This window comes from Grus americana, chromosome 11 (genome assembly GCF_028858705.1).
Source record: "Grus americana isolate bGruAme1 chromosome 11, bGruAme1.mat, whole genome shotgun sequence".
In the NCBI taxonomy this organism is placed as follows: Eukaryota; Metazoa; Chordata; class Aves; order Gruiformes; family Gruidae; genus Grus; species Grus americana.
The window spans coordinates 2,446,455-2,472,963 of NC_072862.1; the positions used below are offsets into that span (position 1 = coordinate 2,446,455).

General features: G+C 42.0%; 1 long non-coding RNA gene across 3 annotated transcripts in view; it reads left to right on the forward strand.

The window, feature by feature from the left end:
* LOC129211531 (uncharacterized) overlaps nt 1-26,509 on the forward strand; it is a 235,950-nt gene that overhangs the window by 60,210 nt on the left and 149,231 nt on the right. For 2 of the 3 annotated variants that reach the window (XR_008578856.1, XR_008578858.1), the window contains exon 3: nt 24,373-24,520. This is a non-coding gene — a long non-coding RNA (uncharacterized LOC129211531). Of the gene's footprint in view, nt 1-7,898; nt 8,023-24,372; nt 24,521-26,509 lie in introns of those variants that run through there. The other variant, XR_008578857.1, reaches the window with a different exon arrangement.

Genomic DNA, 26,509 nt, shown 5'->3' on the forward strand with positions numbered 1-26,509 from the left:
GTAAAGAAGAGGTGGTAGATGGGGTAACCAAAACGTGGAACAGCTTGTTCATTCATCCCTTCCCTGATTTTCCTAGTAGTGAATTAGCCTTTCATACAGCCGTGTACTTGCCTTCCTTGTATGTGGCTCCCACTTACCAACTTGGGGGTATTACCCTTAAGATGCAGAATTACTGCCAGAATAATTTTTGATAGAAATAGGACATTTATTCTTCTTTACAAAAATCAAAATAGTTGTACCTAGGGGTTACAGGAGATTTTTAATGTGGATTTAATTACAAATACAGCAATTCTCAGGTCACTTGTTGACTTGCTGTTACATTTTTGACTCAGCATTATTGGGTGCACAGTTATACAGTTATTTAAAGGTTTATGTTAGCATATTGGACAAAAACCTGGAACATATAACTCTGTGTAGTTGCTGAAGCATAACGTTTTATAAACCTGGAGTGGCTTGTCTGTTAACAGTAGTTAGATACAAGCTTGCATAGAAGTTGGATAGCTGGGTATGAACTTACCTTACAGCTGGGACTGATGGTTGTAAAAGTCAGCCATTAATGCACGTAGAATAGAGAACTGCGGGAAGAGGAAGATGAGGAAACAGTTTTGCGTGAGATGCTGAAGTCGGGTCACGCTTTTGGGCAAACGGCTTGTAGGGGAACTCAGAACAGCAGCCAGCCCGGCTTAGCAATCCCCGGACTGGTATAGACTGAGGTTTGAATTGCTGTCCTGGCTCTCTATATAGAAAGAACAATAAACCTGAAGTATTTATAGAATGATGTGACAAGAAGCTTTGTCATTCCACCTTCTGAAAGGGAACTAGACTAACAGTCTTCAAAAATGATGACTGTAATGATATAACTAGTTTTGTAGTTACTAATGCTATAATTACTCATGATGTGAATTATTTTCTTCCAGGTGGGTACAAGGAGGACCGATTGTGTACAAATGTTTTGAAATTAGTGCAGTGGCAGTATGTGCTGTAGCAGAAGTTAGAAAGGTTTCTTGGTTCTTCAGTTAATGCAGTGCAGAGCTAGGCATGGACCATGCCGTTCTTCTATTAAAAATGCAGTGTGCCGAACATCATTTTTGTACCTTCTTAAATCATTGTAATATCTTGGCAACATTTGCACTTGATTCTCTGTAACACTAGAGATTTATCAGTGCTGTATGAATACTTAATAATGCTCTTTCTTGTACCTGTTTGGTGTCTTGGTCTGAGAAGTTCCTGTGCAAAAGATGACAAGTCCAAGGATAATATTTCTTGAAAATATTAATGCATTTGTACCTTTAGGCTGTGCTTTTATTGCCCCTTGTTAATATGATGAAATGGAAATTTTCTATTGTCTATTTTAGAGACAAAATCTTGTTTAGAAGACCTGTAGCTGAGAAGTCTTGTAGATAATTAATAAAGGATGAGATTTGTCTGACACTCCACTCACAGACCATGTGCCTGCAAAAAAAAAAACCTTGGCCTGTAGCTCCAGCAGTGTAAAAGCCACTGTACATCAGCGAGTAATGGGAGTGGTGTTCCTGGGAGCAGCGCTCAGGAAAGCAAAGGCAGCTCTGCTCTCAGCCTGCCGCCTCCTGTCTCGGGTTGGGAGCAGGGCTGGGGTGTTCCTGCAGGACCTGCCAGTGCCCCCGACCTTGCCGCTGTTTGGTGGCATGCCGGGTTGCCCCAGATAGTAGCCCTTGCCATTACGTGGCCTTGTAATAGGAGGAAGAATGGTCTCGGGAGACTGTTAATGGTACAAGGTTTTCCATCTCGAGGGCTGTCTTTCAAATCTAACACCTGTTTTGGTGATTGAAAAGTTGTCAGCATTGTGGTAACCTTTTGTACTGCCTGCTCTTGTCCTGCCTGAGCCAGCAAAATAGAAACTTGCTTTGTACCTGTTCGCTAGAGAACAGCAGAGCACGCCTCAAACTTTTTTTTCTCTAAGAAAAGCACAGCCCAATAATCTCCTTCATATGGTTTTGAAAACGCGGAGCTCTTTCTATAGTAAAATTCTGTGTATAAGCCGCATTAAAAACAATATATTGCTTTAAAATACAATCCTTCAAATCTCTCAGAAGGTATTCAACGCTGCAGTCCTAGTTTATCTCTCATCAGATTATATTAGATTTTCTGGCATCTGTTGCCTGAGCGTTCAGAGTAATGAATCGCTTTCATCTTGTGCTGGGCACACAGCGTGCACATACGTGCTGCCGCTACCTCCTGCACGGCGAAGGAGGAATAAGAAGGTCAGTTTGGGCTGTGGAGTTTTTCAGAAGTAAGTGCACGCTTCTGTTGAAAATATTCCATTTAAGTAAAAAAAAAAGAATATTTCCAGCTTTTTTTTTTCCCCTTGTTGAAACAAGATAGCTCATGAAAATCCAGTGTATGCTATAGGAAACATCTGCCTAAGTTAATTTCTTATGTCAAAGGTTGATGCATATAAAAATTCTCAAATGTCTTATTTTCACCTATTTTAACTTTTCCAGTCTGAAAGGGACCTTTTGTTTAAGGTTTAAGCTAAATATAATATAGATGTTTTGGAAGTGTATCAGGAATGAACCATTTGGGCTCATCTTCATACCTGTTTTTCTTTAGTTTTAACATGCTTTTATTTTCTCCCCTGCTAGTTTGTTGAAAATTAGAAAATGCCTTTCTCATGTTTTCCATTTTTGTGACAAGGACTCTTTTGAATAGCCCTTCTATAAATGATTTAGTAAAAGCCATCTCACTACAGAGGAGTAAAGTCTTCCCATAACGTCACTGAGTACTGGTCAGGCTGTGGTGTTGATGTTAATGGCAAAGAGAAGGGGATCATAAAACTCGCTTCTGATACTTGTGGCCAGCCTCCAAGAGGAAAGGTTTAAACTACATATACTTACCATTTCCAAGAATATCAAAGTGCTTCTTTCCTCTGTTTGTCTGCCTCCAATTCTGTTCTTTTTCTGTTTATTTATTTGCAGTTGAGCATTGACCAAAAAGAAGTTTTCATGCCTGGTGTTGAGGGTGGGATGGACTTCTCTTTAAGTAAGTTGCGATGGCACGAAAACCCAGGACAAGGGGGATAGCAAAGGAAATAAAGTAACTCTCTGACACTAAATGGCACACTAAAAGTAATGTTTCTTGGTCTGGAGAAATAAGGCCATGTTAGAATGTCTGTGTGGCACGTGGTTAGAGATGACAGCACAGAAAATCAGAGCAGGGACACTGTGTCATACTTCTGTGCCAGTTCTTAAATGCACAGAGGAGGCAAGCGGTAACGCTGCTGCAGTTCTTCTGCCGAGCCAGTGCATCCCGGCAAGCCTTAAATAGGCCATTTCGCACTAGGAGCAGAGCTGTGTCAATCACGGCTTGTCGATTGTTAAACTTCCCTGAGTTTCAGATTCCTGCGATTTGAGTAGTGTGTATCTTGGCAAAAGGACACACATTATCTCAAATGCCATCTGTAATAGCTTACAGACCTTTTTATAATGTGCCCAATTTTCATCTGTCAAAGTTAAAGGAACGATATTTTTTAAGTGATAACCGGAATAATTTGAATTCTGGTAGGCACAGCAGAGAAATCTTTCAAAGAGCGTTACGTTCAGAGATGTTCGAGGTCTGGTCTGAAGTCAGCAGGAGTTGATGTAAGATTCAGATGTCGGTGAGCTACAGAAGAGGCCTTTGGACAAGGGCAACAGTTGGGAAAGTGGCTTAAATCTACTTTCCAGCTCCCCCAATTTTGGAAAATTTTTTTCATGAGCCTTCCTGCGATCTCACGTGCTCATTTGAAGATTGGCAGGCTTAATGAAGGAAGTTGGCATCAGAGTCAGGAAAGTGTGTGTATTTCAAGGTCCCCCAGGCTGTGCTTGCTCCTGCCTTTGAGAAGGCAGTGGTGCTGCACGGCAGCACGTGTTCGTGCACCTTTGCTTCTTGTGTTCTAGCACGGCGCTAGAGCCCAAATCCTGGAAATAATCATTTACTAAGTGGTGGTCGAAACATGGAAGTGTAAGGGCAGTGTCTACGCTGTGGTGTCTCTTCCCCGTTTCCTTAACAATCAGATTCACCCTGGCTGGAAAATCTGAGAGTCGTGAGTGTCTTAGATTGTAAATTTGAACTTGAATTGTAAACCTTCCAAATAAGAGACCAAATTAATGGGATTTAATAAAGTACAAGATATTTTTGTTTTGACCTAAATAACTGTTGTGGTTTAACCCAGCAGGCAGCTAAAACAGCCACACAGGTGTGGGCTCGGTGCCCGCCTCCCCCCAGGGGGATGGGGGAGAGAATCGAAAAGTGTGTGTGTGGGGGGGAATCAAACTCATGGGTTGAGATAAAGACAGTTTAACGGGACAGAAAAGGAAGACGATAATATGATTAAAGAATATACAAAACAAGTGATGCACAGCACAATTGCTCACCACCCAAAGCCAATGCCCAGCTAGTTTCCAAGTCACGCCACCTCCCAGCCAGCCCCCAGTTCTATACGGAGCACGAGGCCATATGGTATGGAACATCCCTGTGGGCAGCTGGGTCAGCTGCCCTGGCCGTGTCCCCTCCCAGCTTCTTGGGCACCCCCCACCTCCTCGCTGGCAGGGCAGGGTGAGAGGCTCAAAAGTCCTTGAGTGCTTGGCAACAACTAAACCATCCGTGTGTTATCAATGTTATTCTCACCCTAAATCCAAACTGTACCAGCTGCTAGGAAGAAAGTTAACTCTGTCCCTGCGAAACCAGGACAATAACATCTTTCTTTTGTTTGGAATCCATTTCCCTGTAGTTCATTGGGGGAAAAGATAATTGGTTTTAGGAGTATTTCTTCTTTTTTTGTTAGTTGACCATGCAGCTGAAAAAAATATTCTTTTATTATTATAGCAAAACTTGTGCGGCCCTTCCTTGCATCAGTAGTCACAGGGAAAGCAGCGGAACACGTTCTGTGTTTGAGCACAAGTGTAAATCAGAAGCAAATCCTTGATGACTATATGATTTGTAGCAGGAATTTAGTGCATATTAAAGACTGAGCACATGGGACAATCAATATCAATTAAATTGGTAGCTAAGACAGAAGTGGATTCTATTTCAATTCTAAGATAATTTAAAATAAAAATATTGATTTTATTCAGTGGCCAAGACCTACCAGTTGTATTCAGAACATTTTTTTTCTTACTTTGCTGAAATCCTTCACATTAGCTGGTACTTCCCAGCTACTGATGTGCTTTATTTTCAGTATGGGTTTATAGTGCATGTTAACATGTTACATGAACTGTTTAAATAGAACATCACGATGACATAAAATATAGTGCTTACAGTCCCGATTATTTCATAATGAATGATGCGGTGAGAAAAAGTGATACATTCAGTACTGAGCAATAAAGTACTACTGGCAATTATACTTTAATATGAAAAATGATTAATATATAAGAATAATTTCTTAACGATATTTAAGAAAAGATACCGGATGATTACAAGTGATTATTTTTATCAAACAGTAACTGCAAAGTGTAAAATTACAGAAATACTGATACTTCTCTACCTGTTCACCAGTCTATGCAACTTGGTATGCACCAGGTTCAATATTAGGAGGAGGAGGAGAAAAAACAACTTCTGGTGTGTTTAAGGTATTTTGGGTACAGTATGTTTAATATGAAAAATAAGCCTACAGAAAACCTTTATTCAGTTATTAATTTAAACTTAAAATCCAAGCTAGTAATCCAACAGGACCATGAATACTGGAGTTAGAATTAATGGTTTGCTTAATTAATATTCTTGATCAACCTTTTCTTAGAAAATAGTCTAATTTTAAGGAAAAAAAGACAGATTGCAAAGTCTCATTTCACTGCCAGTTTTCTTTTGCTGTCTCAGTCTACTGTTGCTTTAAAACAGAAAATTGTTTTGACAGTGTCAAATACCAGGGTTGGTACTGAAGTTAAATTGGATTTTAATTCTTCACTCTACTGAAAGTTAGCAGATCTGTTTGTGCACCAGCCACTTAGCGTATGACCTTGAGCAAGACAGCAGCAAGGGCTAAATTTTTTGAAAAGTGGACTCTAATTAGAAGAATTTCTGTTCTCTGCTGTGTGCCTTGCGGGTACTTGAATGAGGATGCTGGAAAAACACATTCGTTGTGCCTTGTTTCTATGAGAAGTAAAGCCGCAATCTCATGAATAAAGAAACTCCCATCTTGGCCACTTGCTTGAAAAGCAGCACGCATACAGTCCTCAGTGGATGACCGTCTGTTTGTAGGTTACGTCCCAGAGTTTCCGTGGAGCTTGCAGAGTGGTGGTGACGTCTTCAGCCAAGCCGTGGGGCTGAGGGGGAAGTTTCCGCTGAGGAACCAAGGCAGGTAACTGTGGTGTGCTCGCTTCTAAGTTGGATTAGTCTTCAGCAGCTTCTGGTTTTCTCTTTCCCCACTCAATGTACCTTACAAGTAGGTGTTCCTGCTCCTGAGGGAACTCGAGAGCGCACGTGAGCTGGATTCCCAGTTTAACTGAAGAGGAAATCAGTGTTCATCACAAACACGATCTGTAGCATGTTGGCCAAGCAATTTCAAGAAAGCAGTGATGTGAAACCACGCTGAACTTCCCAGCGTTGAGTTTCTTTGTGAGGAAAGCGAGAGCACACTGCAGTCTCGTCTGATATAAACCACACAGTTGTAACGAAGTGCTCAGGACTTGGCTCTAGGTGCCTAGCATATCTAGTGCGTCTGCATAGAAATGTTAACTTTCTTCCATCAAGTTAAAGCTTAAGCAATTTCCGAGACTTCAAAGGAATGCGGTGGGGTGTCACTTTGTTCATCTCAGGAGTATTTTGAGCTATGCTGTGCCCGGCCATTTCGGAGATTTGGACTCAAGGAATAGGTTACTCACTTCTTGCAGTGGAAGGTGCAGGGCACAGTCCGGTCATCTGTCCTTAATGCAGTTAGCTCATCTGGATTTATTTACGTCCTTTGCTGGACCAATGCCAATGTATACTACTCCTTGTTAAATAAATTCCCCAAGTTTATATTTTCCAGAAATACACTCCCTTCCCAATAAGGACATGTATTTGTTTTTTTACCATCACTGGCCGCTATAACACTTCCTCTTCCTTCTCTTAAGCACTTGGTGTGAAAATACAGGCAAAAAGTATGGAAATAGGCAAGAGACTTAGTCTGTTCTTGATTTACATTAACATGTGAGTTGGTTTGTACGCTTTATAAACAAAGGGATTTACCAGCAACTAGCTAGATCCTCCACAGGCACAAAAGCTGTAAGGTAGTTCTGTGCAAATTTGTCACACTTTCTGAAAACTGAAGCGTAAAAATGGCAAATCCTGATGTGCCAAGAAAAACACCAGCAAAATAAAACCAAGAAAATACCCCAAACATTTTTATTTCTTCCATGACTATTTAAAATTTTGAAAAGCAAGACTTGCGTGCATTTTCTGCTTTTTTCAGGGGTGACCTGTGTCTCTAGTATTTAAAGCTCGTAACCAGTGTTTTTGCTAAACAAAGAAAAAGGTTATCTTTTATTATTATTTTTTGTTTGCAGATCTCTCAAATGCAGCAATTCATTCTAGTTCATAATTGCTTGAATAATCTCACCTCATTGGTTTCCAACAAAGCCACCTAGATTGACACTTCAACAAATGGAAAGTTCAGTGTGGAATAAAAGCCAGTGACAAAACCTGACTGCTTTGTATGGAGGCGTGAGAGTAATGGTTAAAATTATTTAGCTGCCATGCTTTGCCTCTGTGAAAACCAGGGCACAGAGTACTACCTATCTGAGCTTATTTTGCACCCTCTTGTCCCACTTCTAATTACTGTTAATTCATTCTCTTTCTTTTTACTCTCTCTGGCTGTAGTTCTCCCCTCTGATGGTTTATCTGGAGATGCCGTGCCTGCAGCATTGGAAGTCCCAGCACCAGAAGTGTCTGGCCGGGCAGCCTGGGCTGGACGTGGTGTGCTGCCCTCCTGGGTGTGCAGGCTGTGGTAGTGACACGTTTTCAGAAGGTTGTCAGAAAAGGGAAACCCTTGGGGCTTACCGATGCGTGTGGAGCGTTGTCTCAGGAGGAACGGTGAGCGTTTATTGCGAATGTATAATTTACTGGTGCAAGAAGATTCTTCTCACAGCCTGTCACTGAACAAAACCACTGCCCCTTTTGTCCAGGGTCCTTGATTTACCTGTGATGATGGTTTTAAGGCTTTACAGTACTTGTGCTCAGAACTGTGAAAACATACATTAATGAAAAGAACAGTCACAGACCTATTGGGCATGTATAGAGACCTGTCCAAAAACATATTGACATGGATTCTCTGCAATTGCCTTTGTCCTTAAATCCTGAGGCAGTTAGTGACTCTGGGTCCTCTCTTATGTCTTCGGGCACCCAGCAGCCTTCCTCCGCAGGCGCGTTCCCTGCCCATCGTTTCCCGCTGCACAGGCTTAACAGCTCTCGTGTGCACACTGATTGGGGTCACTCTTGTGAACCTGCTGTCTGGTGGGTCTCCTGATTTTTATGCATGTGGAAGTAGCTATTTCTGAATAACCTTTTGAAAAAGTCTTAGAGAGTTAAACACGGCTGAAAAATCTATAGCAGACTATTGTAAGGACATAATAGAGCATGGCACAAAAGAAAGACCTTCCTCCAGGGCTTTCTAACCTAATTATGTAGCAAATATGTAACTGTATCAGAGGCTGTTGTTGAGCTTTTAAAAATTCTATAGAAAAGTTAATATTTTCTGTTCCATTAATAGCAGATCAGGGTTTGCATGTGGTTGCCAGTTTTATTGGCAGGTTTATTAACTTCCTTGCTACTATAGTTATGGCTTAGATATAAACCTTATTTTTTTTCCCCTCTTTAGCATGATTTTTTTATCGTCGCTGTTTTTTTTTTTTTTTAAGCCAGCTTTACTTATTTACTTACAACTGTAATGTCTCAGAACCCCGATCAGGGCCAGCACACTGTTGCATTAAATGCTGCACATCGAAGGAACAATATGTAATGTAGTAAACAAACTTGCTTCAGGCATTGATAAAACTGAATTTTATTTTTTTTTCGGATTCAGTCTGTTGCATATGTATTCTGCAGTCTATCGAGTGAGGAAACATGAGATCTGATTCGCCAAGGTAGTTACAAGCTTAATTCTAAGCAAGTGAGAAATCCCACTGTTTCCTCGGGCTACTCATTTGTTAGAGATAGACAAGTGCTAATGTACAATGATCAGTTGACTTCAGAATGTACAAATCATGCATATGCTGGTTTTGTAGGGGAATTTAAAGACTGTCATACACTTATGATAAATAATCTGGAAAAGTTCTTAATCACATGAGTTCCTCGTGCCTCTCCAGACATGTTACCAGCAAAATCCTCACTTACCCAGTGATGCCAGCAGTGTGGTTTGGGATTGTCAGTGTACTGTCCAAGAGGTTTTGAGAAGGGTGACACTGTTGGGGTGAAAGCTGACCAGCGCTGGGCAAAATAATTACTTAATTGTTAAAGGAAAAAAAAAAAACCCAACCTGAAATTAAAGGCTGTTGTAGTAGCTAGTACAGAAATGTTTATTGCATTATTTGATACATCTAAAAGCTTAATAATAAAGATGTTCCCAATAGAGCTGTTGTGTTCTGAGGAGTCGGTTGTGGTTTCACTTAACAAAAGTTTTACCCATTATTAGGAGATAAAAACAGTTTCAGTGCCCTTAGAAGAAGAGAAGAAGAAAGCAGGAGCTGTATGCCAGGCTTGCTGGCTTCCAGAAAGCTTGTAGATAGTTTGGAAGCGAGTGCAAAGTGCATTTTGTGGAATGGGAACAGAGGCCTTGAAGTGGGCAGGAGATAAAGGATAAATGCCAAGAAACGGTCTTCTGCTGCATCCTCGCCTGCAAGGATCTTGGTGATAATCAGCTCTGTAGGAAGCGTATCATCTGCCCACGTACGAAAGGGGAGTAGAGCACGTTCAGGGAACGATAACAAAACTTTAGTTCCTGTTACCACAGGAAAGATGACAAAACCCTCTGAGATAATTTCCCTGCTGGAAGTTACTCCAGAAGTTACATATTCTGGGTTTGTTAGGCAGGCCCGCAACTCGTGACAAATGTCAGACTGTTGTACCCGTTCTGCAGAGTGGAGGAACGTTCCCCTCGTCCTGTTCTTGCGCAGGCGTGGAAGCATATGCACACGCTTGTGCTCAGACGTACGTTCATGCACACACAGACAATAGAAATCAGTGGAATTCTACAGCTGCATCCAAAGTTAATTGACATGAAATTAATGAATTTCCCTTCCTTCAAGAACGAGCTTGCAAAACATTACATCTGTAACAATGAGGGTCAGTTCTCTGTCTTGTTTCTGTGCCTCTCTTTCAAGACCCATAGCCTGGGGACAAAGTGACGTTGTTCTGTACTCATCCCATGGACTGGACAGGGGCCAGAGCTGCCTGGAGGGCTCGTTACAGCACGTACTTAGAGACCTTGGCGTCATCTGCTGTGAAGAGCTGAGACCAGCTCTCCGTAGCTGCTTCATGATCTGGAAGGTGTGTAGGAGTTTGGGCAGGTGTTGTTTGTCTCAGTTGGGTTTACTGTGTGGTTTTGGATGAAAAGATAAACCATAGAAGATGCAAAAATTAAAAAGAGAATGTAGCAGCAGCTGGATTTAATGTCTCTAGTCTGAAAATAAAATATACTTGGATTGAAAAAACATTGTGCTGAGGTTTTTACGAAATTAAGAGAAATTACTAGTTTAGGCAGCGCACAGGACATACGTTCCCTGTCATGTTAATCCTCTTGTCAGGGCAATTACTAGTTGTGGCCACGATGTGTGGTGGTGGTGCAGCATTTTTCTTCCAGCTGTCCTGAAGAGATGATTAACTCGCACACTTGCCGCACTTAAAGGAAACGGGACATGCAGAAATAAGGGAAAGATGCCTTATTAATTGCTGTGACCGTCACGTAAATGCTTCATTTGGAAATAATTATCCTGATATTTAGAAGAAGGTATCCAAAATGTCCAAGTAACCCAAAATGTTGGGTTGACTTCTGCATTCACATCAGTAAGTAAACTTGTGATGACCGTTTGCTAGTCATAGCTGCATTGATCTCTGTAAATAATACATCAAAGAAAATGAAAACTGATGCTCCCAAATGTAAATGCTCAAAGCAGCCACAAGAAAAACCCATCAACAGGCGTAGGGTAGCGGTTACTAGAGGAATCTCAGAAATGCTTGGAGACTTAAGTCTTAATGAATAGTCGTGACTGATATCTGAGAATTTTCAACAGATATTACTTTATATCTTGTTGCCCTTAGGACCTTGCACAATGATGCGACGTTAATTTAAATTTCTTTCTGCAACCTACAGTTAGTTCCCTATGTTACAACGTAACACAGACAAACAGGTTACCCAGGATGGTAAAAGATCTGCTCTTGTGCAGACTGTACATAAGTCTAATTTTCTTCAGCATTCAGTTCTGAAATTAATAATCATATTTGATACTGTGTTTGTATTTTCCTGTATTACAATTTATTAATATAAATATGTGGCAAAGGTATGGCGATTAAAAATAGTTATCGCTCAGGCCAAGCTGTATCTCTAAAGCTGCTGCTTATCTTAAATCTGCGATGTCTGCTGTGCCAGACAAGCGCTGGGTGATATGCTGCGGCTTTCTGTGCCCTTGCGGTGCAGAGTGGGGCACTGGCATGGAGACCTGGGCTCGGTGACCTTCACTCATGAGAAGCTCGCTGTGCTTTTTTTTTAACCTGGTATCTGCACAAGAGCTGCACCGAATATACAATAAAAGGATTTTTTACTTAAGTAGTGTTCTGCTTTCCACAGGAGCAAGGGTGTTTTTTCTTTTCCCTTTTCTTTCCTTTTAGCTTCTCTAAGAACCTTTGTTCTGCTCTATAGAAAGGAGAGAGGGAGCAGCTTTGTAGCAGGAACAGAGAGAAGAGACTCCTGCCTGAAGGTGAACAGGACGGTGAGAATTCACAGCGATTCAGCTAGCCAGGGCGCTTTCTCTCTGCTTCCTACCGTTTGGAAGCTGGACTGCAGCAGGGTTAGCAGAGGGACTATTTGTGTATGCAAATACTGCTCAAGTTAGTAATGACTGCTGGGATCACTAACCACTGGAGTCAGTAGTAACTGATTTTTTCCTCCTGAGAAGGATGTATAATCTCTTGTTGCCGATGTTATGTGATTGGAGCATAGAAATTCATCTTTTGACAAGCATGGCAGTGCTTGTAAATATTGCTTGTGTAAGCGTTTGTATGTGCGTTTGTTTTGCATTATTATTACATAGGCTTTTTTCAACGGCTTTTAGTGAATTACTGAGTTTTGGCAGCAATAATCACATTTACTTGTCATACCTATCTTTAAAAAAAAAAACAAAACGCTGCTGTGTCCTGCAGAGTTTTTTGAGTTGTCATCTCTCAGTGCTGTTACATTTGCAGCTGCTTTTTAAAAATGTTGAGGTATGAACTTCATTCTCTAAATGTAGAGAACAAGAGCAAAAGGTTTGTTTATTATTTTTTTTTCTGAAGTGAGGATAAGGGAATAGTAATGAAATGATTTCTATGCCCTTCTCCTAAACAGTTTACAGGTGTAAATCTGTACCATATTGCTCATTAATCCGGCCGCTGGCAAGCGGAGAGATTGTCTGGCAGCGTGGAGTCAGTGGCTTGTGCTTCCTCCCTTGCGTTGCCCTGTTCCTGCTAACTCTTCTGTTTTCCTCTCTAAACAAAAGGAGACAATTTCAAAGTGATTGATGATCATCTCCTTTTTTTCCTTTCATTAACTACTAACTACCCTAGAAGGCAGGCTTGCTGCTGTAATACCTGACCACAGATGGCCAGATGAAATAAAATAGATAAGGAGAGCTGGAGTCCATCAAACCAATTTATACAATGGATTGTAAAGAAGAACAAATTGGATGCTTCAAGAAGTAATACTGGGTAATCAGAGAGCGGTGGTTTTGCTTATTTCGTAATTTATAAGCCCATGGCCTTAACTCTAGTTTGAGGATACTGAATCATTATCAAGGATGTATCTGAAGCTCCTGGACACTGTCATCAGGATTCCCATAAAATACATCCATTATTCTGCAAAACCTGAAGCGTGCTTCTATTGATTGCCTGCTCTCTAACGTCCAATCTGGAAGTTTTCACCAATTCATCTCTTACGTGTGCGGCATTGCTTATGTATCGTCCTCCCGAGAAGGATTTGCATTACGCTAATGGGTGTCTAAACCTACTGTTTGCACGTAAGGTGAGACCTTGAAACAGTGGGGTTCGTCACTCTGGGGGACGCTCAGTGTGAACACAGAGGAACCAGTCGCATCCCTTGAGCACCTAAAAATGCCTCCCCTAAAGTGCATAATTAGTGAAGTGATCTTTCGTTAGTTCTACACAGACATGTTGTCATACTCTTCTGGAAGCCCAAAAGACAGCTTGTGTTTCGGAAGGATGTATCAGGAGCAGGCTGAACTCCTCGACCATTTGTCTTTGCCTAAATAGCAAATAGTCTGAGCTGTTAAAACTCCAGAATTCTTGGAAAGAAAAGTTCCAGGCTGGAATCTGCTTTTGGATCATCTAGAAAGAAAAAACTTGTAGAGATGTTGTTTCTCTCCAACCAAATCTTATTTGCTGTAGTGGCAAAGTAGTAGGGCAGAGTTTAGTGCTGGCAAACTTCAGCGTCGGCTTTCTTTCAGCTGGGTAATTAATCTCTTGCTGCTCCTTCACCTTCACAACTGAAACTTTCCTGTCTAGTATGGAAATGTCTTTCTAGGGAGCCAAATTACAAGACATAGTGGAGCACTTTTGATGCATTTAAGGAACATTTTCCTTCAGGCTTTCCACGGAGAGCGCTTTAGGGCCCTGCGTGTGCCATCCTGCCATCTCAACCTTGTTAATGATTCCACCGGTCTTTCTGATCAATGAGCACATTCTTTATGTACCTCGTTATCTCCCTTCGGGATGTGCTGGAGATTGGGAAGGGGGAGGGCTGTTAGATAAGCCTTCCCGGAGTGTTACTAGAATGTGCTCATAAATAACTCAATATTGTTTTCACAATAACTCAAAATTTGCACTAAATAAATGGTCTGTGCCTTTAGAATTATTTTAGTGATAACACATGGCCTAATCAAGACCATCAATAATGAGGATTTTTGCACAAAGGCAAGATATTTCAAACTGGAAGATTGCTCGGAGCAGTCCTGGCAGAAGTCAGCCGTGCCTGCCTGGGCTGTGGAAGAGCTTCCTGAGCTATTCAGCGCTGCCGGTGCCCAGGATCAGGAGCCCCGGCTGCCTCTTTCAGGACACTGGCTAAACTGCAGAGAACATAAAAGCTTCCCTTCACTTTTTTTTTTTTTGATGCGGAGCAGTTGAAAGCTGAGTGAATGTCTGAATGTGTCGGAGGGTGCATGCCCGAGCCCGGCAAGGCAGCTGGGCACAGAGGGCTGATTCACTGCAGTGCCAGCCATGGCTCCGCTTTGTTGAAGTCCCTGGTGTCGATACGGAGGGAGGACAGAGTATTTTCTGTGAGGCAGGAGGGGCTGGCTCGGGCTCCTTCCATTCTCCAGCTGCACCATGTAAAACTTGTTACTGCACTAATACATAGTCTAGCCACATGGCAGAAAAACGAGGGGAAAATCCACATTTAAATCACTCACAGGTGCATCTTGCAGCTTTTTGCAACTCCCCCAAATCTGTTTCTCCCCAAACTCTCCTGTCTCTGTCCAAAGTGACATGTCAGCTTTCCAGCCAGGCTTCCTCCTGTCCTACCCCTGTCCTCCCTTGGGGAAGGATGGGTGATAGGGATACATGTGGAGTGTCAGTCCAGAGCTGGAAGGAGCTCATGTAAGTCTTCAGGGACGTGACGGTAAGAGAAGACTTGAACAAAAAATAGTGTGTTACTGAAAATGAAATATTTTCAGGTGAAAATAACCAAAGTGATACCATCTTTCTTTGACTTGCATGTCTTATGGAGTAGGTCAGTCTCATTGTTATCTTCTTCTGTCTCCAGCTGTTTATTCTTTTGCCTGTAACTTTGTGATCCTGCAGAAGCTTAAGCACATCTCCAGAGTCAGGTCCTGGGAGGAGGTTCTGCCTGCAGTCCGACATGCGTGCCAGGGCTTTTAGGGTTGGTGTTGTAGGCTTCCCCTGCCTTCAGGCTGGGCTGTTCCATCTTGCACCTTTGTTAGCTTTGCAGCTGACTCATGTTTTTGGGAGCAATTGTAGCGTTTATGAGAAAATTGTCTTTACAGTACATTCTTTTATGCTAGCTGACTGTTTATCCAAATTATTCAGATGGGGATGCACTTGAACATGTAAATTGCGTGTCATTTGTGCACAGGTTGGGGGATGTTCGTGTGTGAGACAAATTATGACCTTGCCACTGCTCAGTTATCTGGTTTTCTTACACAATTGGGTAGTTGTGCACATAAATTAGGTATGTGGTGGTGTACCTGACTCTTACGTTTGAACATTATTGAAGTGTTAAATGAGAAGCTATTTCCAAGGGCATTCTTTGTCATTAGAAATTGAGCCAGGCTTTGGTGCTGGAAAGGGACTAGAACTAGCAGGAGGTCCTTTAGCGTCATCTTCAAGTTGGCTCTTTCTGATGACCTTAATCCTTCTCCTGTTTAAATTTTCCTCGGTTGCGAACTGAAAAAACAAATCCATCAAGGGCTGTTTGTATTCCTCATCTGCCTCATCCTTGGCTTGAATCTGTGTCTGGCTGCTGCACCTGTCTCTTGCTGCAAGTTGGTCTGTGGATGACTTGCTTTTCTTACCATTACTCAGTGATGGGGAACTGCAGAAAGCGTGAAGATAGGGGTCTGTTACAGCCTGTTGAAGGGAAGTTAAGGTCACTGATGATTAGGTAAAACTCTGGTGGTCTTTTCTGATGCATTTCAATATTTTTTTCTTTTAAGTCTGAATAAATTGTTGTCTTCAAACACCTTGCAGTTTGGAGACTTCCTTTTGGCTGGTTTTGGAGAGTTGCGAGAACTTGGTTCCTGTCGATACGACGGGATTCTCTCAGCTTCACCGGTCTAATAGGTGCTGAGGTACTTGACAGAATTCTCTTCTCCCGCTTAGGAGAACTGAAATCCCATAGACAAATCAATCTTACTCAAGCCCTCTCTTCAGGAAACTGCGTATTAATTCAAGCAAACCGATTCAGGCAAAATCCTCGAGTAAAACAAAGCAAAGCTCTTGCCTTGCCCAGCTGAAGCCACAAGCGCCTTTCTCTCTGCCTCTCTCCATCCCTGGCCGCAGGACCCACCGCTCCCTTCTGCCTGGTCTTCCCCAGCTCGGCTCCCGTTTCAGAAAACGTCTGATTCTTTCTTTAAGATCCGGTAACTTAAGGCTGCTTGGACGTATGCTTCAGACATATACACGTAAACCAAAGCTTGTTGCGCTCACACCTGCCATGCTGGCTTTGCCGGTGAAGCTTTGGTCCTTTCTTTTAGACTGTATCTTGCGGTAGCTGTAGTGATTTTCTTTACTTTAAAATCTGTGACTCTCGTCTTCACCAGTTAGATTTGTTCATTGTGTTTATGGAAAAGTTATGAGGTTGTTTGAGGTAAAATACCCACTGACAGGGAATTACGTGGAAAGCTTTCACATTTGGGAGTGGGAAAGAACACCTGCTAATCTGCTGACTTCAAATGGGAAAGTGATCAAATAATTATTATTTTGAAGTTAAGTTCTTTATTCATGTAAAGTTGTCCTGCAAAGCCTTGTCTTCTGTTTTATAACTGAGCACAAACTATTCACCCTCACTTTCCATAATGGAAGGGCAAAAAAATCCGCTCTAAATTGTACTGATATTGGAAGTACAATATAAATTCATACTTTTCGGTGTGAACGTAGGCATGGTCATAATATCGTCGTGGATGAGTTTTTTGTACTCTGATGGCCATTATTGTCAGGGCTTTTTGAACAAAGGTCATTTTACAAGTATTTCTAGAAGTTTTGTTGTTGTATTTTTGTTTCTGTTTAGTTTTGACAGTCAGTAAACATCACAGAAGAAGATCCAGTAAAGATGCAGATGCTGACTTAGTGGGTACACAGTTTGAATGACAAACCAAGATCAACAGATCATTATTTTTCACAGCAAGCAGAGAAGAGCTGAGAGAAATGGCTGATTTTAGTGCCAACCTGTGCTGATAGTAGCTCTTGCGTTCCAGAATGCTGCGCAACAGGAGAAGCTCTCTTGCACTATTTTCAAGTTTTGCTCTGTTTGATTGCAATTACTTTTTTTTTTTTTTACACATTCAGGCCACTACCAGTTTGCTCAAAGTACAGCCATTACAAAAAGGAGGCTGATAACCTTGTCTGCTCTAATTCAAATCAGAAATAAGAAGTCGTTGCATGTTCTCAAATGTTTATTTTAATTTTCTGCATTTCTACCAACTTTTGGGCTTTATTCCCAGGCTCATTGAGTTGATGCTTACAGCAGGTCAATTAAGTGTAGGCAACATGGTCTTTTCAGTACCTCTTGACATCCTTATTGTTGAACTAGCTTAACTCTAGACTAAATCTTGATGCAAGTTGAAGTATCTGCTGTGGTTGCACATCATCTGATGTCTTCCAAAATCCCACTGTGTCCTCAGCTTCTTAAGGAAAAAACCAGGCGATCCAAGACAAAGTCATTCAGTGCTTGTGGACTCTTCCCAACATTCCAGTGGTTCAAGGGTGTATCAGATGTTTTCTGTTTACCATCTTGTTATATATATGGATACAGTGGTAGTGTAGTTCAAAATTCTTTGTGATTGTTAAATGGATTAAATTAGTTACATGTGGAAATGCCAGACAATATTTATTTTACATTTCTATGTTTGACTTCCGAGGTTTGAGTGGTAATCGGCAAGAAGGAAATACTTCTATTTCACATTAATCATATGTTCATCATCATCATCAAATATGTTCCTGTGCGTGTTTTTCACATCCCTTAGTCTGATTTTTCTCTTCACAAAACCGTACGGCTGATGAAATGCACTCACTGTCTCAATTTTAAAACCAGGTTTTGATCTAATTCTTCTGATAGGAACAGAAGAGTTTGCTCCAATGTCTGCTGCTGAGCAGCTGTTGAGGTGAAAGCTCTCTGAAAGCACAGCCACAGCCTGCCAGTAACTCACAGCTCAAAGAGCTTGGTTTGCCTGTAAATATTTGTACTTCAGGAACTGCTTTATTGCTCTCTTGGATAGCAAATGGCTTGCCTGTAAATTCTTTTACCCAGCGAGGGCTGTTTTACCTGACCGCACTTGTGTTCTGCTCATAAATACTCCAGCCACTCGGGATTGCTTAAGTTTGGGACATTCTAATAAAACCAGACTATACCGTGGGACTTCATAAACTCAGCATGTTTTTCTGGAACTGCTGCACTTCTACACAGCAGCTGTTGGTCTGCCCAACACCTTTCTTGTCCTTGGCCTTGGAAATTTTCTTTGTAAAAAGCATGGCCACGTAACAAAACATTAGTATCACCCACGTCGCTGGAGTCAACCTGGACCGTACAGACCATTGGGAACGCCCCACCACGCGTCGTCAAACACTGTGAACAGAGCAGCCACGCTGCCCATACAGTAGTCGCTCAAGTCATTTGCTTACGGTAAGCAAAAGGATTGAGATTGATGTGTTATTTCAGAGAAAATGCGCAGAGGCCTGGTTTTCAAACATAGGCGATAAGCTGTATTGGCAGGTGGGGGATTTGGGCCCACAGATTGCCGTGTTGGTCCATCAGATGGTGATTTGATGAGTTAAATGGCAAGGTAGGCATCGGGGTGTTGGAGTGTGAAGGCTGGCTGTGGCAAACAGCGCTCCTCAGACCTGCGGAATAAGGCATCTCTCACATAAATGGCCGTGCCCTGGTGGAGGCCGCATCCATGCGAATCCAACTGATGCTACAAAAGGTCACAGTTTTTCCGCAATCTGTTCTTGCTTTTATTCTTTGTCAGTAAATGACATTTAATTTAAACGTCCTTAATGTTCGGCAATTAACCAGTAATTACATGAACTAGTTAGGTGTGAACGTTTAGCACCAATCCCTCCTAAAGTGAATGAGCAGTCGCTCACCCTCTGTCTTCTGACCTTATGCCGTTGGTCTCAGAAGATAATTTCTTCTAATAAATGCCTTTGAGGCAGAAAAATGTGTTTACTGTGGTCTTGACACTGTAAGTGGCCAGGAGCATTGCAAGAGGATGGCCAGCCAAGATGATCTCAAATCATTGCTGCTGAATCACTGCAGTCATTTTCAGAAAGGTCAGTTAAACCCCAGGAAAATGAATTAAAAAATTAACTTCTTATTGTAGATTAGAAGACAGATTGTTGAAGATGTTTTGAAGAAGCCATAAATCCAGTACTGATGCTTAAACCTTTGAACTGGATGGTTGGGTTACATCAATATAAATCAATGGCCAGCTGGATAGATCATAAGCATCAGAAGCCTCAGAACTGAGGGTGAAACTTCTGAGCAGCTCACGAACTTTATGTGCTTAGATCAAATCATCTCCCAAGTTAGAGACACAAGTTACAGGCCAGCATGTGCTGTGACTCTAGCAGATGCATTGTGCTCTTTCAGTAGATATAAAAAAAAAAAAAAAAAGCGACTCCCTGCTGCTGCCCTTCCTCCTCCGCTGGGATCAACCAGCCCCAGGCTGAGCACCGAGCTGCCTCACTTTGCTTCTACATCTGCTGTTTTTCTCTGCGGTAGCATCTCTGAGCAGAACTGTGTTTGCTGAAAGTAAGGAATAAACCAGTGCGTTCTCAATGTCTTGGATATTGTGATTCCAGGCAACGACAGGAGAAGGGTGTAAGAAGGCTATTTTTCTGGTACGTGAGAGAGGAGAGTAACTCTTGTCTTGTTGGACCTGTTTGTGAACCTCCACAGGGAATTTTCATGATAGATTGACAACCTGTGAAACCATGACGTTAGTATCAAATCATCCTCGTGACCTTCGCACATCCTTCCCGCTACCTGCTGCTCGGATTTCAGCATGGATATAGCAAGCAGTGTTTCCATAGGTTGCTAGGGTTGGAAATGACTTTCTAGAAGTAATCACAGCTCAAAAATTGCATGATGTTTTGAGAGAGCACAGATATTTATTTTTTTTAATAATGAATATTTATAAAACCATATAGTATTTCAAAAGAGAAGTTGTTTTGTCACACCTGAAATACTACAAAGATGATGAAGAAAACTGGCCCTGGCTTTTGGAAGAATTTTTTTTTTTATTGTAGGTTTCAAAATCAGAGGGGAGTTCAAATGCAAAATGAAGAGATGGCTTCAAAATGGTGTAATAAGAAGGAGATGTTTTCTAGTCTTTTGATTATGGTGCTGATCTGAATAGAAACACCCAAATCTATTTTGACGTGATGGTTGGAAACAAAGCTAACACAGTTTCCAGAAGTGTCAATCATACTCGATGAAAATTTATTTCCCTCTGTCGTAAAATTGTACCACCCACTGAAATTAAAACCTTTTTTTCCTTTGGTTTGCTGGTCTGTCAAAGAGAAGCACACATTTAGCTGAAATTTCAAGCAATCTTTGTCTCCTTCAGTATTCAGTTTGAATTTCTTTAGTATTAAGATGCACTGAGAGTTTCACAGTAAATCCTCATTATAAATATGCATGCTAAAGAGTCTCAGCATGCACAGCTAGAGTTGTTACTCGCGTAGCATATTTGTTTTCTCTTTTTTTAACCTACTCTGATTCAAATGTAACTCTGTTCTTCTTGCTGTTTAACTTGATTTCAAACAGTTTGAACAATATAGCCGAAGGCGCCTGTTGTAACACGGAGTTGAAACCGTGTCTGGAATTTGTTAGAGGAAAACCCAGCTCGGTGCCTGTCCTTTCAAGGCAGAAAGTAGAGTACTTTTAAAAAGTTTGCAGAAGTTTGCTATGATTTCAGATTGAGTAAGAGATGAGTAATTTTGAAGGAAGCCAGCAGCCCTGATGAAGGGTTCACCTCCGGCAAGATGATGTACCTGCTGGTGTTCCTCAGCCTTCAAACCCCTGGGGACATCTGCAAGTGACACTGATGTGGAGAACATGAAAAGAGAAGAATGAGAGAAAAGAGTTTTTACAAGAAATGGTACCTCCTGCCATTCCTTAGGAATGATGGGAAAAGTTCTTCGTGTGTGAATAGCACCATGCAGAAATCCACGATAAGAAATGCTCTGGTTTTGCTCCAACCAAGCTGTACACCTTCTGCTTCAGTGTTTTGCTTTACTAGGTGGTGCTGGTGATGGACACTGTCAAATGCATTTTCCTCATTCCCTTGCAAGACATTTTTTTCCTGCAGGAGCTTGTTTTTTTTCTTTGACTTTTATTGAAGCTCGTCTTTAAGTGTTTTGAATGTATTTGTTCCTTAGCATGTTCTCCTCCCAGGACAAGACATATGACTGGCAGGGACCAGCCAGATGACTCGATCCATTTTCCTGTAACTAGTGAGGGAAGAGAGAAATGAAAAGAAATCATTCTTCAAGTTTTCCCCATCTTGTGCTGTGAGGGGAGATCTGTTTTTCTGTGTACAAGAGTGGTCATCAATATTTTCAGTACTGAAGACTTGAGTAACAATAGTAGAAAACACTGGTTTTCTACTGATTAATTTCCTGAGGTAGTGTTTATTTTTTAAAAAATAATAATTCTTATTTTCAGACAGAATCAAACTATAAATATAGCTGTGCTTTTGCACAGGTCAGGTGGATATCAAGTAAGATGGCAATGAAATAAGAAAGTGCTTTAAAAGAAATGAGTGCAGCTCCCAGTGAGACAGAGCACAGCGAGGAGCGGAAATTGGTTGGGGAGCATCTAGAAAAATCTGAACGTACAAACAAGTGAGTGCAGTAATGATCCTAAAGAATTGCTTATCTGCTTGGTGAGTTCCGGTGTTTTGTTCAGACAAGTTGTGAGTTGGAGGGAAATTGGGACATGAGGGAGAAGTAAATTGGCAGTTCCTGTGGCTGTCAGAATACTGATGGGACAGATGCCCAAATCTATCTCAGAAGTATTGGGACAGACCCTCTCCAGGTCCTGTCTTAGCTCGTTAAAAACCTCGGAGGGGTTCTCTGCTCTGTGTTGGGCAAGGGAAATGCAGGTGGGATTTTTAAAGGCACGGGTAGAAGAATCCCACTTTGTAATTTCTCATGGCCCTTTATGGCTTTGAAATTTTTTTGTCCCAAATCAATAATTGCAAGAAAATAAGTCTGATGCCATGAGCCAGATCCTGAAGAGCTCCAATCAGCATGGCTCCGTTGAATTCAAGGACTGCAGCAGCTTTTCTGCCGTTCTTGGATAGAGAGGAACGTTGACAAGTTGCCTCAGTCCTCCACAGTATTTCAAGGGTTAATTATTTTTGAAGTACTGCAGTGTTTAATGTTTGCTGACACTTAATTGAAACAAAGCCCATGAAATGAAAAACAAGATAGCAGGAGATTTCCTAAGTCAGAATGCACCTAGGTTGGGGAGAACTTAATGTCTATATTGGACATTGCAGGTTTGACCCTAGAGCCGGGCTAAGCTTTGCTTCTTATTTATATCAGAATGAATGAGATTCTAATTCTGTGGATTGTAAGTCCAATACTTTTCAGGTGAAGGGGGTTTTGGTTTAGGGGGAAGGTTGGTTTGGTTTTGTTTCGTTTTGTTTTAAAAGAGTAGGGAATTACGGGGGAATATTCCACTATAATTTTTCATGACTTGTTCTGCTTCCCTAATGTTACTTTAAATATAGTCTCTGTGCATTTGTAAATAAACACATTTCTCCTGCAGGATGTTCCTATTACTGCCTAAATGTCTCAATATAAATTTTGATACGTGCTGCACTCAAGTCGGAAAGCATCACAAATATTTTTTTCTCCCAACAATTACCAAAGGTTACTCAAAGAGCAAAGGCATTATTTAATTTAATGTTTTAAAACCGTTGAGGAGAGAGTGCACTTGTCGCTTTTGAAATTGTCTGATGCTGCCTTTGCCTCCAGCCAAAGAAAAAAGGATTTTGTTTTCCTCGCAGAAGGGTACTCTCATCAGCTGTTACCACTTCATTGTTGACATTGTACCTTTGTATTACTCTTAGTTCAGGGATCATAAACTTCGTCAGGTCAATTACTCACCAATTAATCTGAAATGGATTTCACTGTCGAAGCTAGTTACTTGTATTCCTGTCTCACACTGCTGAACCAGAGTTCCAGCACCCGTGGTCCTGGCGGTGTGGGTCCTTGATCGGGAGGGAGCTGCGTTGGGGTTTTAAAAGCCAGGGTGACGCGCGGTTGTTTCAGCCTGGGCCGGCGGTGGCTGTCCCACTTGCAGACTAGTCCCAGCCCAGGTGATGGCTCCTCTGAGGTGCCACGTGTTGCTCATACGTACGCACGTTATGGGCAATAACATTCCGTGCTGTCCATCGCTACCTTCTGTTAGCAAAAAAAGGAAAGGGGGGAAAAAAACCCAGCAACCTCTTACCCTAACTGGTAGGCTCATGAAATTCTGAAGCATGCCAGGTTGCCTCAGTGGAAGATCCAGGTGACAGCGGTAGAACTGCAAATGTTTATTATTGTAAAGGACGAGAATTTTTGAAATACAACTTCAGAACTAATAGGTGAAGAGCTAGTGTTAGAGTTCCGCAGAAATGAGCCTCCTTTACAGGGTACTTCATGCAAACTGCTCTAAGTTCACTACAGCTGGGAATCAAGGAGAACTATCCTTTTTGCTTTTTTTAATGAAAAATACATTAACTTGTGTTTCCATTTTCATTTAAGTTCTGTTTCTGCTTGCTAGAGCAAATCCGTAGTTAAGCCATTGGTCAATTTTTCTTCAATTAATATCCTTAATTGCATTGTAATTTCATCTTTGTCAGTCAGAAGCCTGTCATTAGAGTTGAATTCTCTTTAACAACCAGTGTGTCAGGATTATTTTTTTTTCCCTTCACACGCCACAAGACATTTATGAGGAAAAACCCCACAAAACTTTAAAATTAATGACTTTCCTGTGTAGGTATGTGGTGGCCGTGCCCATGCAGTGCTGCAGTTTGTGTGTTAGGTATGAATGAGTCCCTCTTCTTCGGTACTTTGCTGAGTCCAGCTGCGCCTTGCAGTTATCTGAGGGTAGATGGGAATACTATACAATCATTATTTTCCTTAGAACAAAACTCCTTTCATCGTGTTAAATCAAAGCTTTCCATAGTTGGTTGCCTGCCAGTCCCGTACGCCAGCAAATATTTGGGATGGAGTTATTCCATCGTTGAGTTTGGGTTCGGCACCCTGCGGCATTCCAGCTGCGTGCTCCTCCCTGTCCCCTTGGACCGGGACCACCGTTCCTGGCGCCAACTGGCCCCTTCTGCCGGGCTGTCTGACAGATGAACGGGGCCACGTTAGATTGTCAGAAATTGGGCTTTCCGTCTTTGGATTTGAGAAAGATTGTTTGTGCTCCACGTGTGTTCCCAGGTGCCGCAGTGAGCCGGTGAAGGTCGCGGAGGCTGTCCAGCCCAGCACTGCGGAGAGCCTTAAGCTGTCACCAGACTGCTTCCTGCTTCTGCCTCGGAGTCTGAGCCTGGCTGCAGCGGCTAAACATGCGCGGGAAGGCTTGTGAGCGGTGAGACTTCAGCTTTTTGAATAATCTAAAAGGCAGCTCATCTACGTGTTTAAGAGACCCCTCATGCTAGGTTCAAACTTGCTTGTCTCCTTGCTACAGTAACATTTGGGTGGCTTCATGAATTATTCATGTCACTTTGTGTAGGGTCTTGATTTTCTTTTGCAGGTTATCAATACAAATAGCACTGCCAATTGATACTACTTAGCTTGGGAGCTGTGATGAGGCGAGCAAGAGCCTGAAATGCATCTAGAAATTACAAAATTACATTTTCACACGCTATTATCATAAAAATACATTCAGAATTAGGCTAAAAAAGAGAAAGCTGAAATAGCGATATACTACATAGCAACACATGGTTTCAGACAGAATTCCTGGAATTACATTATGCAAGTGTGTCACCGCTGCAAGCAGCTCTGTTTCAGCAATACATTTATTCTTGTTGCTGAACACATCAGGCCCTTAATAAAAACCAAATAAAAGAAAAAGGCCGTAAGAGTTTCCCCCCCCTGCCCCCACAAATACCTGATGCTGTGTGCGCTCCCTTCCTAACAGTTTGGAATTTTATTTAATAATTAAGTGAAAGCTAAAGGGTTTAAGGACGCTGCTCGGTTTAGCTGTCAGGAGATGTTGAAGCTCGATAGCTGAGTGTTAAGTCCTGACAGCGGAGGCAATGTGTTGGCCATCAGTCGTTCAGTTGTGCGTGAAGAAGGACTTCCGTCAGAGAGAGCCGGGGATGTAAATATGCTTTGAGAGGCAGGGAGCCTTGTGAGAAATCAGCCTGCTTAGTATGTCTGTTCCTGCATGTCAGCCTAATAGAATAAGAAAAGGTGGCAGAAAAATAATTGCATTCTCTTTACTAATGAAAGAGCATTTCCAGTCACCGATAGTTTTACTGGCTTAATTACTTTGCAATGGCAATATCCACTGCCTTTGATTCGAGTTTTGTAATAGCAGTTACATGGACTTATTAGTTCCTGGGTGAACCAGGCAATTTTTTATGCAATTACATTTCAAATGTATTTAAGTGTATAAAGAAAAGTACAGGAAAAAGCGGGAGGTGAAGTAATTAGTGAGCAGGATGGGTGTGTAGGGGGGCAGATCTCACAGGAGGCCAGAGCTGGGGTCAGTTCCTGCTCGTTCCTCATGGTTTCAGTCCCATGGTGGCTTCAGCACCCTGAGGTCTTCTGAAAATATATCCGTTTGTTTAGCATTAAATTTTATGTAGAAATAAAATCCCACTTGGGGGAATAGAAGAAAAGGAAAGAAAAAAAGTTAGCAACATTTTTAGACTTTGTTGTTTCAAACCCCTTCTATATAGTTTGTAAAAGGTGGTTCTGAAACTCCTGTTCTTGTTTCTTGGCTGAATTCTCTGAATTCAAAGTAAAAACCAAGGTGTATGTTCAGCTTAACAAATAGTTTGGCCTTTGCTAGTTTCACAGTTCTATGTAGAAGTATGAATTTGAATGAAGAACAATGCATTTAGAAGGCTGAATAGTCTTAGTGGTGAGTAGCTTGTTGCAGCGGGCTCAGGGGTGCTGTCCCTGCCAGTGCTCCGGGCAGTCCCTGCTGCTGGCGCGGTGTCCCGGGACAGGCGTCTGCTCTCCGTCTGGGGCTACGGACGGTCGCAGCGGAGAAACCTGCTCCTGGGGTGGGGCAGCCTTCCGTTCGCCCACTTGTGCGAATCCCATCGCAGCCCGGTCTCTGATGGCCGTATCGCATGGCCTGTTGCACGTACCGCACAGTTTGGGAGAGACACGGCTCTCCTCTGGAGAAATTTCACTTCTTTGGCAGCTTGAAGCATCTGTCAGGCTCCACATTAATGTGGTTTAATAACATTCTTTCTGAGTTTGGCTCGATACCACTTGTAATACGAAAGGCGTTTCACACGTTTGAAGCCATATAAATCTGTGTGTGTACATAACACATCTGAAGCTATCAGGCAGGTGATAACGTACGCTCTGCATTCAGGGCTGCGGAGCATTAGCTGAC